This window comes from Manacus vitellinus, unplaced genomic scaffold, assembly GCF_001715985.3.
Source record: "Manacus vitellinus isolate BGI_N305 unplaced genomic scaffold, ASM171598v3 scaffold_38_pilon, whole genome shotgun sequence".
Lineage (NCBI taxonomy): Eukaryota > Metazoa > Chordata > Aves > Passeriformes > Pipridae > Manacus > Manacus vitellinus.
In genome coordinates this window covers 1,450,729-1,467,852 of record NW_021940526.1, presented here as the reverse complement: position 1 = coordinate 1,467,852, position 17,124 = coordinate 1,450,729, and the positions used below count along the sequence as shown (strand labels likewise).

General features: G+C 39.2%; 1 long non-coding RNA gene across 1 annotated transcript; it reads right to left on the bottom strand.

The window, feature by feature from the left end:
• Positions 1-11,773: 11,773 nt before the first annotated feature.
• On the bottom strand, positions 11,774-13,448 carry LOC108640597. Its single transcript, XR_001921298.1, has 2 exons — positions 13,095-13,448; positions 11,774-12,459 (listed from the first exon to the last, which is right to left on the bottom strand). It is a non-coding gene; the product is annotated as an uncharacterized LOC108640597 (long non-coding RNA).
• Positions 13,449-17,124: the final 3,676 nt, after the last annotated feature.

Sequence of the window (17,124 nt, the reverse complement as noted above, 5' to 3'; positions counted from 1 at the left end):
AGATCATGTGTATTGGAAGATATCAGTAAGTGCTGTCAGGGGTGGTCTGGATTTCTTCCTGGTTTATTTTGAGTTTGTTTTTTTTTTCTTCTTTACTTTTTGATCTTCTACCTTTTCTGTTTCCTGTTTTCTGTAATTATTTGTTTCTTCCTTCATTTCTGAGGGAGGACTCTTCACCTTGGGAGCAGATTTCTCCCTGTCCTTAAGAGGAGACTCAAAGGAAGAGGGAATATTTCTGAAAGGTTTCATGTGGGGTAAGTACACAGGATACTTTCTGGCCTCCATCTGCTGAGTAGCTCAGAGACCTCTTAATCTAGTTTATAGTGCCTGAGTATTTAATAACCCTCTGGTTTTATTTTCTGTGAAGCTGTTCAGTGTCCCCTAGTGCACCTGTAAGTTTGTGGTACTCACCATACTTTTTAGCAAGTAGTTCCTTAAATCTCCTTCCTCTCTGCTACATGAAAACTTCCATTTGTTTCCAGCATAGCTCCTAATAACTTAATTTGATCCCCCACAGGTTTTGTTTTGGAAGAAGAAATGAATACTTGGTCTATTTCCAACTTCTCTACACCACTCATGATTTTGCACATCTTTTTAGTCATCTCTTTTTCAGACTAGAGAAAAAAAATATGTATTGGGCAAGTTTAAGAAAAAAAACAAAAACAAAGCAATTTTTAAGACTTTGAGAAAACACTACAGCTTATGAAAGTTACCATCCATTCTGCAGAATGAAGGGCAGTATTCTGCTTTCCTCCAGGATCAATAGATGGCTGAGATGTCTGGATTTGTTTGTTATGCCTTATCATCACTCACAAGGTAAGTATGATGGGGTTTGCAGGCTGTTCTGCAGGCAAACAGCACCTATCGTAGGTAACAGACATTTTGTTCCCTATTTAAAAACTTTAATAACAGTGAAACAGCTGTAGTAATAAATAATTAACAGAAAATAACAGTTAACAGAAACAGACTTTTCAATATTATTATCAATCACAATGGAAGTAACAAAATTCCATCTACAATCACACAACATCAGCTGGAAATAATCAGAAGAATTCCACTGGCAACGCACTACTTGGGAAAAGCCAGCCATCAATTTAGATAAGGGATTTTTATTTCTTTTGGGTACTTCAGGATAGATTAGATCACATCAAGGGAAAAATACCATGATTCTGGCTTTTGTCTTTTGTAGTAGAAGCAATTGGCTTGCTTTGCCAGGTGGATGAGGCTGGGTGGGATCTGTGGAGGTCACAAGGCACAGTTTCCCAGAGCAGGTTGCCCAGGACCCCATCCCATCAGGTTTGGAATACTTCCAAGGATGGAGCCTCCACAACCTCTCTGGGCAACCTGTTCTAGTGATCACCTTCACATAAATAAGTATTTTCTTACATTTAGCTGGAGTTTCCTGTGTTTTAATATACATCTTGTCCTGCCTGGATACCCCTGAGAAGAGAGTGGCAGTTTTCTTTGCTGAAGTGAAGGCATCAAGTACTTTGCTCCTTTCTGCGTCCTCTGTCATCAGGTCCCCATCCCACTCAGGAGCAGCCCCACATTTTCCCTGGACTTCCTTTTGCTGGTGATTTTCTTGTAGAAACCCATCTTTTTGCACCTCACATCTCTCAGTAATTGGACTCCCGATGGGTCTCAGTTTAAATGTAACAGATGAGTTTAGATTTAGCTAATTGCAAATTAGTCTGGCTCTAGCAGAGGTTTCAAGGCTGAGTTCTACAGATGTTACTTGAAGAACCAGGAGTTTAAGAAAAGTAGAATTCCATTCCCAAACCAACACAATTTTTGCTTTGGACCTCAGTTTTCCAGAATGTTGGAAATCTTATTTTCAAACTAACTCTTGCCAGCAAAGAAAATCAAACTCTGCTGGCCTTGGTATATCTTTACACTGCATTTAGGAATGGAGTGGCCCATATGAAAATGGAAGTAACTTGTTATATTGTTCCAAATGTCTGCCTTTGGTTTTTGCCCTTTTCTGTCCTTAAAAGAATGTTTTCCCGAGGAAACAAAATCTCTTTGTTGCTCGGCTTAGCTGGAGCTCATGTAACACCGGTAGCTTCTTAGAATTAGCTAGTGGTTAATATACACTTTGGTAATTATAGATATTTAATTTATTTCTGAGCAGGTGGTAAAAAATATTTTGTCTAGATGGTTCAGTCCTCTAAAAGCACTAGTTTAGAAAATTTCTTTGCCTCACAAATCCCTCTGACACCTTCTACAGCACTGAAAAATCACTATTGACCATAATATAGATCTAAAGTCTGTGTATTTCACAGTTAAAATACACCAAACATTTAAGAGTTTAAGAAATCTTTCTGTTTTTCCTCTGTGACTATTTCTTCACTTGGATGTACTCACTTCCCCCCACTGAGTCACTGCCTTTGGATCATCAAACAATCTATAATCTGTGTTTTACAGAAAGGTTTTCAAAAAATAATAATCTACTCCCAAACGCAAATGAAGCGAACAATGATGAATTGGGCTCACAGTCAATTAAAAGTTTAAGCAAATGCTCAAACATTTTACCATATGGAAGCACTTCAGAGCAAGAATTCAAAATTAACCCTGTATGGGATTTACATGCTGAACTGGGAAGGCAGGTCATGTGAGCACCCAGAAATCAAGTGTAACACTTGTATTTACTGACTGATCCATTGTCCTCTTTTATGGCAATATTAAGGAAGATGAGACTAGGAAATGCAGTCCTCCACCTTTGATCTGCAGGCAGAGATATTCCCACCCGTACACAGGACTTACTTGCACCTTGTAGTCTTTTGATAACGTGCATGAGAAATCTTCAATCCCATATGTGTGAAATGAGAGGCAGAAATGACCTTTTACTGCGATTTCCATGGTGACAATCCTCATTTTGATGTCATTAAACTGTTCACTAATATTATACAAGGGACATCTGGAGTGGACATGATGTAACAAGTAAAAGCAGAAGAAAGGGACACTTTGTTGAAGATTGTGCTTTAAATTTTTGAGACACATCTGCTTTAGAAAGGTTTTGCAGTGCCATTATCTCACAGGGCAAACAGCATGTGGGCAAAGCAGGTACTTACAGCCCGGGCTCTTAACTTGCTGTGAGGAGATGTCTTCCATTCTTAATCTTTGAAATTCATTCAGTGTGTCCTGGATATGAGAAGAAAAGAAACGATGCACCATTTCTTTCAAAACTGTTTTTATTTTGGAAGTATACACATATCTGTTTATTTGTAGATATCCTACATCATCCACATTAGCAATGACTGAAATTCTCTTCTTTTATCCTTAATATATAGGGCTTAAACAGTCTTGTTATGGTGCTGTGAGCTACTGAGCTGTATTTGCCACATTTGTTAAGACTGACATCCCATAAATAAAAGATCTAAGAATTCAGCTTATCTGCTTTTGAGAGGCACGAATATGTTCACATATTGTATGAGCTAAAGGAATCTGGGCTCCTTTGGTGGAAGAAAACCAGGTTATAATTGGTAGCAGCAAACTGTGTGATCATTAAGAAAATGTACACTATGTGTGTTGACTTTCAATAAACAGGAGCAATGGCCTATTCTCTGTTTAGCAGAAGACACTTCAATAGGTATTTTATATATATATATATATTTAAACATTCTGTTTTATTAGTACTAGGAATGTAATAATAACATATATCAGAACTCCAGTGTTACCAATGAAATGTCGTATTTAATGATATTTAATATTTGTTGGCTTTTGCAGAAAACAAAAATTAAAAGGAGAAATGGTTGTTTAGTAAACAATTACATATTCCATTTGTAACTATTAATAATTTTGCACCTGTGCTCCTCTTTTTTATTTTATTTTTGCTTAAATTGTTCTCATGGAAGGTGCCTGCTCTTCTCCCAGACTGATGCATTTGCTTACATGTGCACACTGATGATTTCACCCAAGTCAGCATTGTTTCTAGAACTGACAAACCTGGAACCAAAGCACATGTCTCAATAAGGGAGCAAATCTGATAGACTATTTCTAAGTGTAATATGTGACAGAATAACTGGGATCTACTCTATTGTCATTGACTTAACTAGTCCTTACAAGCATGACAGGTATAGAGGGAAAGCTGTTTTCCTTAGGGATGATTGTTCTGTCCAATACTAACATTGCTCACATTTTGGTGACATCATTCATTATATATTTGGAGCAGTCTTACATTCCTGATTAAAGTACATAAAAGTTCACTGAAATTCTCAAAAAATTATTGTTTCGTTCAGCCCCAGTGCCATGGGCATCACAATCACTTAAATATTTTTTTTTCTGAGTGTTTGCTTGATTGTATTTCACATTAGCCTGACCTAATTTACCCACATCTCAAAGGCCATGCCACGTTTCATTCCCTGTAAATCAGTATATCCTCTTGGAGAGCCTGGGGATATATCCAGATCCAGTGGAAGTAGCTACAGCCTTGTTTTATTACTGCTGGAATTTGACCTATAAGAAAAAACTTTGCTTCCATTTTTATCCTGCTGAAGCTATTTCTTAAGCCAAGAAACCTAAATTCTGGATTTCCCTATATTTCTTCTAAAACAAACAAGCAAACAAACAAACTCCAATGAAACACATACACAATTTCCACCCCCCTCCACCCAGCAAAATACTGTCCATGACTACTGATATAAATCTTGTTCATGTCTCTCACTGTTACTTCCTGTTTGGAGCTGTCCTTGATGTACTTTTTTTCCCAAAGAAAAGTTTTATAATCATCTTTTTTTTATAAAGGGAGAATCTGGAAAGTCTTCCAAGAACTAAAATTGCAGCATCCCCATTATAATTTCTTCAGAATTTGGATTCTGGTGTTTAGGTAGTTCCCATTTTAGTTTTCTCTTTCAGGGTGTAACTTTTTCAGGTGGAACTTGACATCCCTTCTGAAATGGCATTTGTGACTGCAGTGTTCAACCATCATGAAAGGCACTTTGGTCTGCAGCAGCTGCCCTTTGGGACTGAAAACCTTTTCAGGCTTCTCTAATCCTGCTCAGATGCAGGAACATACCAGGAGAATCCAACAAGACTCTGACATCAGACCAGTTTTGACAGTTTTATACAGTTTACTTACATTAGGAATTTAAAAAAAGGTCAAATGCAAATGTTTTAAACCTGTAGCTCTCCCTGCTGAATCACTGCAGTGCTTCATTTGGATAGCAGGATGTGAACCTGCATGGAGAGGGTGATGGCCAATTAAGGATGGAAAGAAAGGCAGAGGCAAGTCTTGTATGAGGCTGGGTAATACTCATGAAAAAGTCTGCTGGCAGAGTTATATCAGTAAATGAACATTTTGGCAAGAATTGGTTCATCAGGCAAAGTCAGCTGTGCTAACAAAGGCAGTTTGATACCAGCTTTGTTGTGTCCATGCTGGAAGTACAGTGGAGGATTAATTAAAAGGAAAAAAAATAGAATTCACTAGTGTTTCTAAGTTAGAACTATTTTTGCTGTGAATTTAAATTTAGATTGATTTTTTGCTAAATTACTACTACTAGGATTTCTATTTTCTGGTTTTTCATTTCCTCCTTCTAGTCATGATTTGCATTCTGCTGACCCCCTTAATCCCTGTTTTAAATGATTTCTATCAAACTATCTCACCTTGGTATTATAATATTAATATGCTTTGTTTTTTTTCAGCTTGGCAGTCTTGTTCAAAAATGCACACAATTTGTATTCAGGTAGGACTTTATTTGCATGAATAAGTTCAAGCACAGCAGCTCCTCTATTTTCCCTGGAACGTTTTTCACATTTGAAACATGTAACTATTCCAGATCAGCTTTTCCATAGCTCATGTAAGTCTATTAAAATCATATTTGCTCTAGGCAATAAACCAGCCTAAAGCTGAAATACTGACTGTGACCCTTTGGAAGGATGTAAAGAATTTATCAGCAAAAGTGTTGTGTCCCTTTGGCAATGTCACAATTAATTATCCTCGTGCCACTGTAGATCTGACATGTATATTGCCATCAAATGGCCAGGGTGAGCTAAAATGCATCGTGTTCTTCCATATTTCATACAGAAATTATGTTAAAGTTAAGCAGTTAAGTTCTATTGTTATTACAGAAAGGGGAAAACTGTGCAAACTTACTGCAGAGCTCTGCTAAGGCACATGTGGTCATATATTTTTCTTCCAATGTTAATCTGGTGTTTTAACTTCTCATAAACACTGTGAGTGTACCTTCTGACGCTGTCTTGAGCTCTGTGTTTAACCAGAAAAACAGAAGTAGAACCTACAGGTAAATTACAGCTGATCTGGTGATTGTTTAAGGTGTATTTTTCCTGCTGTATCTGGATACATGACTTAGTGCAGGGGGCCTGATAGGGAGTTGTGCTGTCAGCTCCACTTGAACTAACCTCATTACTCCTGGATTCTTCCCCGAGGCAATTTCTACCCCATTTTGTAGAACTAGAGCAACATGAAGAGACTGAACTTTTGCAGACTTGAGTCTATGACACGAACGACTAATTTACGTCTCTTTTTTTTTTTGTCTGAGTAGCTGAATTTCCTTGTACAAGGAACTCTCTAAATTGTCCAATTAGCTTGTCAGGAGGAGCATTTTATTATTAAGGACTGAGAAGGTATATTCTAGGTGTGGGTTTTGTGGTTTTATATCTGTTATGATTAAATAATATTTTTTGGTAACAATCTCACATTACCTAATTCTTAGAATGATGTTAAATGTGGGAGATTATCAGCAAATAAGATGAGTGTCAAAACTAGAAATCATCATAAAATTGTTTTGCTGCTTTTACAGAGGCAGTCTATAATGATAACATTTTTAAAAACTGGAATAGGTATTTTGTACACTGAAAGCTGTTACAGAAGTCCTTCATGATGGACACTGTGTTCATTTCTTACTGTGCTATTTACCCATCCAGAAAAGTTAACATTGTTTTCAAATGCAACTGAAGCGAGGCCCAAAGAACTAAGTCAATTATTTCATAAATGCTCACTGGTTTCAGATGGATTGTAAATTGATAAACCTTTTTATTACTCCACATGCAAAGCATCAGCACAAGAAAAAGTTCATCTAAAATACACGCAAGTCTCCAGCAGAGAAAGATTAGCAATAAAAAGCTTGTGGAGAGCAGCCTATGATATTACTGCTCACAGACAAGGACTGCCTTTGATATAGCTTATTTCCAATAAAAACATTGGAATGCAACTGGATTTGGGCATAAAGTGAGATAACATTTCAAAAATTTACTGCTAAAATAATTGCATCTGGAGGCAAATATTTGATAAGCACTTCTTACATACATCACAGCTGTAGCTTAGCACTTGAAATGGAACTCGTTTAATAAGTGCCATCTTCACAAATCACAATGCTGAGGTATTGATTTGGATACTAAAAATGAGCAGATCCAGAATTAATGACCACTTTGCAAAATGTACTTGTACTCAAATATTGTGGGGCAACTCTGGCTGTATGTGGTGAATTTCCATTTCCACCTCACTCCCAGTTTAGGAACCGGCACTGATTCATCAATCTTGGAAGTACTTTGCAGTTTCCTGCCTTATCAGCAGGAAGATACAAGGCAGTATATGCTGTTATATATAACAACAGCCTCTTGCTATTTAATTTTTCCAGTAATAATGACATATTTTACCACAGTAATGATATTATATTTTAAGTTTATTGAAAATTGCAATTTTTAGCCAGCACTTGAGAGAACACTTACTGTAAGAAACAGTTTTTAGGACTCAGGACTTAAAAATTAGCTCTCATTTGCTCTACTCATTTCAGGTTCTCTGTGGTCAAGTGTATTCTGCTGCCTGGTTCTGTAGTGATGATCAGCTGCCAGAGAGATTACGAGATACATTTGTGGCTCAGAAAATTACCAGTAAGTCCATCTGTAGCAGGATGTTTGGTTGGGGGAGGGAGAACAATTTCTGTGAGGTGGTGGCTGTTCATCAAATTAATTTCTGAGTCCTGGGGACAAATGCCAGGCAATGTATCCCAGTGATGGTCCTGCTCCCCCTGAGCACAGGACACAGGGGCTGGACTTCACTGCTCTGTGAGGTGCAGACCTGACATCTCCTGCAGCTTCTGGTGACAAGTCACTTGGGAACACGTGGCCTTGACATCTGTGGTGGCCAGGGTTGGGCAGCCAAATTGCAAAGGCAGGCAGCTGGAGTGCAGGGGCTTCTTTCTTCAGCACCTTCCCTGTGGAAGCTGCTCTCCAAACTTGTTTGAATTGTCTCTCACTACTCATTTATAAAAGCTGTGGGTGTCTCAGAGACCATCATCTGATCTTACTCCTGTCTGCTGTGTGCCCAGGTGTCACCTCAGTGTCCAGTTGGAATGGTGACCCTCTGAGTCTCAACAAGAACCACATGTCCCTGCAGGGAACCCCTGGGAGTAACCAGAACTGCTCATCCCCACGGCACTCGGTGGACAATCCGCCCAGGTTCTCCTCTCCTGCTGGGCTCCACAGCATCCCTTTGGGCTGCTCCAGACACCACCACTGCCTGCCAGAGCCTCCAGAAAGCTGCTTCCCGGGTAGGCACTCGGTGCTCTGGCTCTAAAAGTTCCCTTAACAGTGAATGTGTGGGAATGCTGCCTGTCCATGCTACCTTTAAATAACTGGGTGCATGCAGTTTGGGTGTTAGTAAAAAATATTGGTACTTCAGGCAGTTTTTCAAATTTATTAGGAGAAGTAATGGCTCCATTTATAATGGCAGTGCAACACAGTATGTGACTGTGTTGGAGGGACCAAACCTTCATCCTGATAAATTATACAATTATGCTTTGAAATGCATTTACTTGTTTTGAAACATTATTTCTCTGTGGTTTTCAAAAAAAATATTTTCTGCTTCCGAAAACAAACAAGTTACTGGTAACAGGGTTCATTTTTTATAAAATTGTTTTATTTCTATTCAAACAGAATGTATTTGGGAGACAAATTTTCTTAATTTGATAACTAATGATGTAATTCTTTTTTTTTTTTAGAGATAATTCTAACACCTTAATAACCCTGTAGGATACTTATTAAAATATAAGAGATTAAATTGTAATGAGCTACACTACAGCCCACTTCTTGAAAGAGCTCCCAGGAAAGGATTGCTATAGGGAAAAAGAATAAATTCATTTTCCAACCTATAACAAAAGGCAGCATAGAGGACATAGCACAGAGCTGTAACATCTACATGAATAACCATAAATTAAGTGGTGTTTTAGCTAGCCAGTTATCCCTCAGACTGCTATGCATGAGCAGGCAGAAAGTCTTCATTTTCCGTGGAATGGGTGATTTGGAGACTTTGCTATATATCAGCTTTAACTGTACTACTTCTTGTACGTGGATTTGGATTCACTGTCTTAAAGGACATTTTGTATCCACAATAAATAATTCACTCTCAGTCAAAATAAGAAGAGTTTTGGAGGGAGTTCAGTATGAGCAAAATAGAGCTCCTAATACAATTATTGGCCACCTTGAGAGGGGGAATAAAAACAAACCTGGTTCCTACAGGTCAAGAATTACTTGTGGATTATGGATGACTAATAAAAAGATTTACACAAAGATTTACTCTTTCTGATTTGGGCACATTAAGAAAAGCTATTAACATACTAGCAACTAAAAACAGTGTAATGAGGTAAAGCATTAAAGCTAATGGTGATGAGCACTATAAAAAAATGAAAGTCAGAATTAAAACATCTTGTAAGAATTGTGATGTAAAACTCCTGCTTTTTTTGTGCATCATATACTGTGTCACTGCTACAGTAACACACCATTTACAAAGCAATTAATTCCAATTGATGGAGAGGATATTTTAATTACCAGGCTAAAGGCTGAGTATTATTATATATAAAACCATAAAATTATTTTTAATTTTATCTCCTATAGAACCTGAACTCTCAAATTTTGAACTAATTTTTGCCAAGTGATACAACATAATTAAACTGAAAACAATACACACAGTGTTACGATACCCAGGTGATAAAAGGTAAAGCAGTTCTTTCTATCCTGGTACTGTTCTCTCCTCACACCAAACAATTTAGAACAACTTAGTTGAGAGGAAAGTAGTGAGGTGGATACAGCATGTATTGAATTAAGATGAAAGACAAAGATAAGGAAAATGCAGATATATTTGTGCAGTGCTGGAAGCATTACAAGAAAAGGAGCAGGAGCATGTGTTGTATTTACAGGGGATAAAAATACAGAGTGCTACTAATGGAAAGAAGAGCAATAAACAACATGAAATGTTAGGTGAGGCAAATAAAATGCAGGAGAAGACAAAAGAGTGAAGTAAAATCACCCAGAAAATCACCTGGAAATAACCATGCCATTGCTTCAGCAAAGTTAAGAGACACCCTCCACCCCAGACTTTTTTTGGGGTTGGACTCCGAACAAGTATAAAGATACAGTTCTTTGCCTAAAAGCCATGGAATCCCAACATGAGATCCAAGGCAACAGGCAGGGGGAATGTAGTGCAAGGAAGGTACAGCGTGTGGGGATACCCTTGTTCAGCTTTAGGAATTGTGGTACATCGGTGCATTGAACTGAAGTTCCTTGGACTATTTCTTTAAACCTTAATTCTAGATGAAAGTGTAAGAAGGGTGGGGATAAACCTCAGCAAATCCAGCAGAGGCTGGGGCAGGTTCCCTGGCGAGGCTGTGGATCAGCTATCCCTGGAGGTGTTCAGCACCTGCTTTGGACTAGAGATCTCCTGTGGGCCCTCGAGCCACGGTGAGTCCAGGATTCCTTCATAAAGCCAAACCAAACGAAATAACTGAATAAAGGAGAGAGATGGAAAAGCAGGCTTGGAAAATTAATTCAGTTATTTCTTGTTATGTATAAACTAAACATATGTTTGTAGTGGTATAATTCCACTGATTTTGGTGATGCATGATACCTGTTCAAACAAAAATAGTAAGATGTATAACGTATACATTCAAAACAGCCTCGCTTGTCATCAATAACTGTTTTGTACCAGCTTTCACTGTATGTGATTCTAAAAATTCGACTTGTCTTTCCAATTCTTTATTATTAACCATTTATCTACTCTCCCTACTCAGTCTTTCAACTCTCAAGCTTGGCTTTTTTTTTCCTGTCTGGCTTAAAGTTGTTGTGAAGACAAAACAGAATAATGACAGTGGATGTCCCCTCTGGTGAGATCTAGATTTCCTCAGTGCAGAATGTCTGACCTTCTTTCATTCTTGACACTTGAGAGCTTGCTTTATTAATGTCATTCCAGCCTAATTTTATACAGTCAGCATGTTAGATGTCTTGTAAAAGTACTCCCATCTTTTATTGTTTTTAGCAACCAATTAATTCCCAGCCTGACTAGTCCCAGTTGCTCAGCACTGTACTGGGGATTTGGCACAGCATGTTGGAATAAATCTCTTGCCTTCTGCCCCTTGCAGTCTCAAAATACAAATCCAAGCATAGATGTAGATGTGTGCAGGGATGAGGGAAGAACCAAAACAAGAAAATGCATCTGTTTGCCTCTTTTTATGGTCAGCCTGCTTGAACCTTTCCAATGCCAGGTTTTTGTTTCCCTGGAAAGAAAAGAAGCAATCATTTAAGGAATTTTATAATTAGGAAATATTTTTACTACTACTGCATTTTTGCTACTGCACTGTGCTTTGCTCTGCTTGATGTGATCACATTTAATTATCTTCTGTCCTTGCAAAGCCACTTGATGATGTGACTCTGCTGCTGCTGAGAAGGTTGAGCAGAGCCCACTGAGGTCAAGTTCCCAGCAGTCACCGAGTATGTCACTGTTACTTTCATGTACTTCAAGCTTGAGCACATGGTTAAGTCCTGCTTTTTTCTTTTTTTTTTTTTTTTAACTCTGTTCCTCTGTATTGAGGTCACTTTGACTGTTTCACTCTGTTTGTGCTCTCAATCTCTAATTTTTGCTGAGGACACTGTAAGCTGAGCAGGAATTCCACATTCTCAAGTGGCGTACTGAGAAGTAATTTCCTACCTAAGAGTTTTCCTCTCTATCAAGTGCTTTGTGGAATGCATCTTAGTTCATTCTCATACAGAATGACTGAGACTAAAAGGGATGGCTTCTGTTTCCAGCAGCCACTGGCAGAGGCCTGCAAGGGTTTGTGTGAGCCCCACAGTCACACCTATAAACACCTGAGGTGTGGCAAACTCCCGGGCACTTGGGACCAGAGAGCCCATGTGGCATTCTACTCCCTTCTCCATTGAGTCATCTCCAAGGTGGGACACTTCTCTTTTCTCCCTCTTTTCCTCTCTGAGCCAGGAATAGTTCCAGGAGCAGAAGACAGTTTCAGTCTGGATCAACTGCTGGTTTTTTTAGCTTCTATTTTTATCTCTTCCATATGATGCTGATCCCAGAGAAGAGCCTAAGTTGAACATTCCTATCTTTTTTTCTGTGTCTTCTGCCGCACATAAAAATTCAGGTCTGTGGGTTCTTCTGGAAACTCTGAAAAGCTCTTTCTCCTTTGCCTTTGCAAACATGGATTTTGACCACAGTAACCACTGCAGTAATTAAAACAAGCATCAGTCTCACACCAGGTACATAATAACATCCAATACTTCTGAACTGTAATTAAGTTTTGGGAAAATGCTCCACTCATTTACATCACCAGACTGAGCTGTATTAGGATACCACTATGCTGGAACAGTGTTTTCCAAAATAGTTGACTTAAAATAGGTCTGACTTCAAAGGATCTACAGATTTCTCTTCTAAAAGTTTGCAATTATCTAACAAATCAAAATAAGACAAGTCTATATCAAAATATTAGAAAATAAGTCTCAATTATCATGAGTCAATAATATGTATACATCAGATAATTTGAATAATTGTATCAAATTATTTGTTTTCTGTGTTTAATATATTATTTATTTACTATAAAAAAATGACTATCTAGATACAAGTATAACCTTAATGGTTAAACTGAAACACTGTGCATCTGATAACTCATGAAATAGTAGAATCATAGAATCATATTAACAAACATAGCAGCAGTACAGAAACATTAATTCTTCCCTTTGTTTGAATAGTTTATCACATTACTCGATGGACCAAAAGGTATTTCCCTGACAAAATGGATTAAAATCATAAAGCTGTAAGTAACAGGAGTATATTGCCTTTCATCCTCCTTTCCACTCACCCAGTTGGACAAACGGGGCTTGCAGTGACTTGTTTCCTCTTTAGTGCCTTTGCCCGAGGCAACAAATGCAAGAAATTGCAGGTAACAGTTTATCAAATGCTTGTAGTCAGTTGACTCCCTCTCCCCCTGTCACTCGGCATCATTTTATTAGCAGAGCCTTGACCCAGGTGTGCCAGGAGCTTGGAAGTTCAGAAGGTGGGATGCAGCTGTCACATGAAAGATGGATGATGTGCATTTTGTGTTTTCAATGTGCATTAGAGTATCCGAGAGCGAGCCTGCTAATAAAAGGTGACATCTCACCAACGATACCGTGGAAGCCTTGGGAGAAGAACTGGGAGCAGTTTCAGCATGTGACAGGAAGAGAGACTCCATGGTTCCTAACAGGGGCTGTAGGTTTGCTTTTGAATTTCCTGCAGTGGAAACGTGCAAGGCACAGGGCTTATCAAAATCAACAGGACTGTCCATAGCACACAGTTTGCTACACGGGCAAGGTTTGAGAGAATAATGGCAGTTTAAATACATTTTTATAAATGTAAATAATTTTTAAACACATTTTAAATTATTATGTTACTCTGTTATTGGTGTAATAAGTCAATTTTGTTTAACGGCTACAGAAATTATACATTTAAAAACATACCAGCACATGCACGAGGAAGGAAGTTTCTCTTAACATGTAAAACTGTCCATAATTTTTTTTTTTAGTGAGATAGAAACTGAGGAAACAATCTAAATATAGATTTGCATTTAAAATTAAAATGCAATTAGTTTACATTTAAATTATCAATAATATTTATATTTATAATATGAAAATTCAAAATATTTAAATGCTTTTAAGACATCTTAATTTCATCTTTACCCTTTTCACTGTATTCAAGGAATAACTGAATAATCAGTGTAAATAACAACTAAATGACTGTTTTACATTGTAAATAATGAGAAGAGCTGCTTGCTGTCATTTTCATATAAATGTTATTCTTGTTAAATATCAAGGCTTTTCTCACAAAATTGCTCCATTTTGCTGTTTGTCATCCACAAATGCTGGCCCTGACCCTGCACCGTGTTGTGGTTGTGAAGGTGGCACCAGTTTGCCACCTCTGAGTGCCTTTTCCTCTTTGGCACAGAATTTCTCCAATGTTTTTAAGACAATCAAGACCTGGAACCACTGACTTCCATTCCCATCCTCTCCATTTCTCCAGCAACTGACATTTTGATCCTTTCCTTAAGATCTGTGTCTCAGACTGGCTCTCTCCTCCCTCTCTCCTGGTGTCCATGTATCCCACACCACAGCTGATCCCCATGGAGCTGCTGCTCACTCTGTGGCCACCACGTGCCTCCTCCAGGGCCTTGGATGGGCTCAGCTTTGCTCTGCTGTGGGCAGGATCTGCAGTGCCACTGCCTTTATTTTGGTCAGGATGCTTGATAGCTGTGCAAATGCTCCACGTAGCTGCCTTAATGCTGGTTTGGTTGGATGATCCAGCAGTTTGGATCAAGCCTCCAGCTCTCCTTTGGTACATTTATTCACTTCTATAGCGTAGTATTTGCTCTCATATTAATTTACGTTTCCTATTATATCTCTAATGGGAACTCTTGAACCAGTCATTACTTTATCCATATGTTAAATGTTCATTTTACAACTATTAGTATTCTGCCAGGGTATGTATCTCTTAAATGCTAATTTTGGACATTTCCCAGTTCTCTTGTCTTCCTCTGTACAATGTCCCCAGTGTGCTCAGTAGTCCTTGGATGGGCTAAATAAACCCAGCTCATCAGACAAACACAAACTTCCTGCTGGTCCCATTTTCATGCTCATTGTTTCAGCAGAACATTTTTAAGCCCTTCTGAGCATTGCTTTAGCCTGCCACGTGTACAGCTTTCTCAGAAAATAATCTAGTTTTTGCAGCCTGATTGCTCTTCATCCAAGTACTAAAATGCTGCTTTTTAGGTAAATCTTCCCACCACACGTGATGCTGCTGATCATTTTTTCTGGCTTCAGGCCTCCAGAATCAACAAGTGTAAGAAGTGAAGGACAGGTCGTTCTCATATCAGTCAGTACCATGATTTCTTACTGCTTTGGTGGGATCAATTGTATCCCCAGCATCTGAGATAAAAAATATAGAATGTATCAATAATTTTCTTGCTGGAAGTTGTAACATTTGAACATTTCTGTTTTTATGTTGAATAAAGTTTTATTCCTGCCTTTTATGTTGTCTTCCATTCTGATGCCGGTGTAAACATCAGGCTTCATAATTTTTTTTCCCTTTATATATGTACATACTTTCTTTAGATACTTTCCAAAATTATGGCTCTTGTAGCTGCTTTTACAAATGAACCTACAGAATGTGTGCAGATGGCCTCCACAGGAAGAGTTAAGTTCTCTCTCTCTCCCCTTCTAGTCCAATAAACATTGATTTATAGAATGTGGAACAGATCCCACAGGACACTAGAATATTCAGTAGCTTGGTAAATATGCAATGATCTAGGATATGCATTCAAATATTTGTTCCACGCCATGGAAGCAAGCATGATTTAAACTATGCTGTTTTTTTTTTTGACCTGTTGGCTCTTCTCTCATTTTTATTATCAAGATGAGAAAATTGTGCTTGGGCTACCAAAGCACATTACTTGGGCAAAGTGAAGAAATCGGGTAAAGATGAAAGATAACAACATCCCCTTGGGGAAGATCTAATACTAGTGTTTAAATATGCTTTGTAAAGAGGACTCTTAGTCTTATTTGTTAAAAGATAAACTGAGTGGTTCCTTGCATCAATGAGTGGGATAAGAATAATGATTTGACTGTAAGGAATTGTACCAAGATTAATGGTAATAGCAGAGATACTAATGTCTTTGTTTAGCAGAAAGTATGAGAAGTCAAAATGTTGCTACGCTGTGCCTCACCTTTCTTTGATACAGGTGAAGCACAAGAGAGTATCACCAGAGAAAAGTTAGTTCTTGAGCAGGTGCTGCACATCAGACACTCTCTGTATGATTTAGTTGAAATTCCATTTTCCATGTGAACAGAGGTGCACTCCACGTGATTGACTTCAACCAGGTATATCTCTCCCATCGTGAACTGTTCTGTCTCAGTGAAGGTCTGTTGGATCATGAGCCCCATGAGGCACTGAGGGCTGTGAGGTGTCCTTTGTCACCCCAGCCCCTCATCACTTGTACATCACTACAAATTAAGTACCTGCTGTGCTCCAGGGCTGAATCCATTCACCTGCACAGGGAAGGGCCTTTCTCTCCGCAGGGATGCAACTGAAGCCAAGAGGATCACTGTAGCTGCAGGGAAACTTTTATATTTATTTATTTAGTCCATGGAAGTTTGTGTGAAGGAATAAATGACTCAGTCAGTACAAGGGCAAGTGGCACAGGGGCTGAGGTACCGTCCCCGACCTTTGGTCCCAGGTGGACCTTGGCCTTGGCTGCAGCAGGGGTTGGTGGGAGGGGTAGAGATCCCAGAGATCCCAGTAACTCACAGAATCAATGAGGTTGGAAGACCTCTGAAAGCATCAAGTCCAACCTATGACCGAACACCACCTTGACAATTAGACCGTGGTTCTGAGTGCCAAGTAGTCTTTCCTTAAACACTTTCAGGAACTGTGAGTCCACCACCTCCCTGGGCAGTCCATTCCAATGTCTAATCACCCTTTCTGTGAAGAAATTTTTCCCGATGTCCAACCTCAACCTTCCATGGCACAGCTTGAGACTGTGCCCTCTCGTTCTGTCGCTGGTTGCCTGGGATGAGATCGACCCCCACCTGGCTATATCCTCCAGTCAGGGAGTCGTAGAGAGCAATAGGGGCACCCCTGAGGGGGATTAAACACCCCCAGCTCCCTCAGCCGCTCCTCATAGGACTGTTCTCCGGCCCCTTCACCGGCTCCGCTGCCCTTCTCAGGACACACAGTTGTGTCTCTGGACACACCCGCGGAGCCGCCCGCTCCCGGTAACCTCAGCCCGGCGGCTCCAGCACCTGCGTTTGAACCGGCCGGGGCTGCTGTTCCCCGCGTCCCGGAGGCTCCGGGGCCGCAGG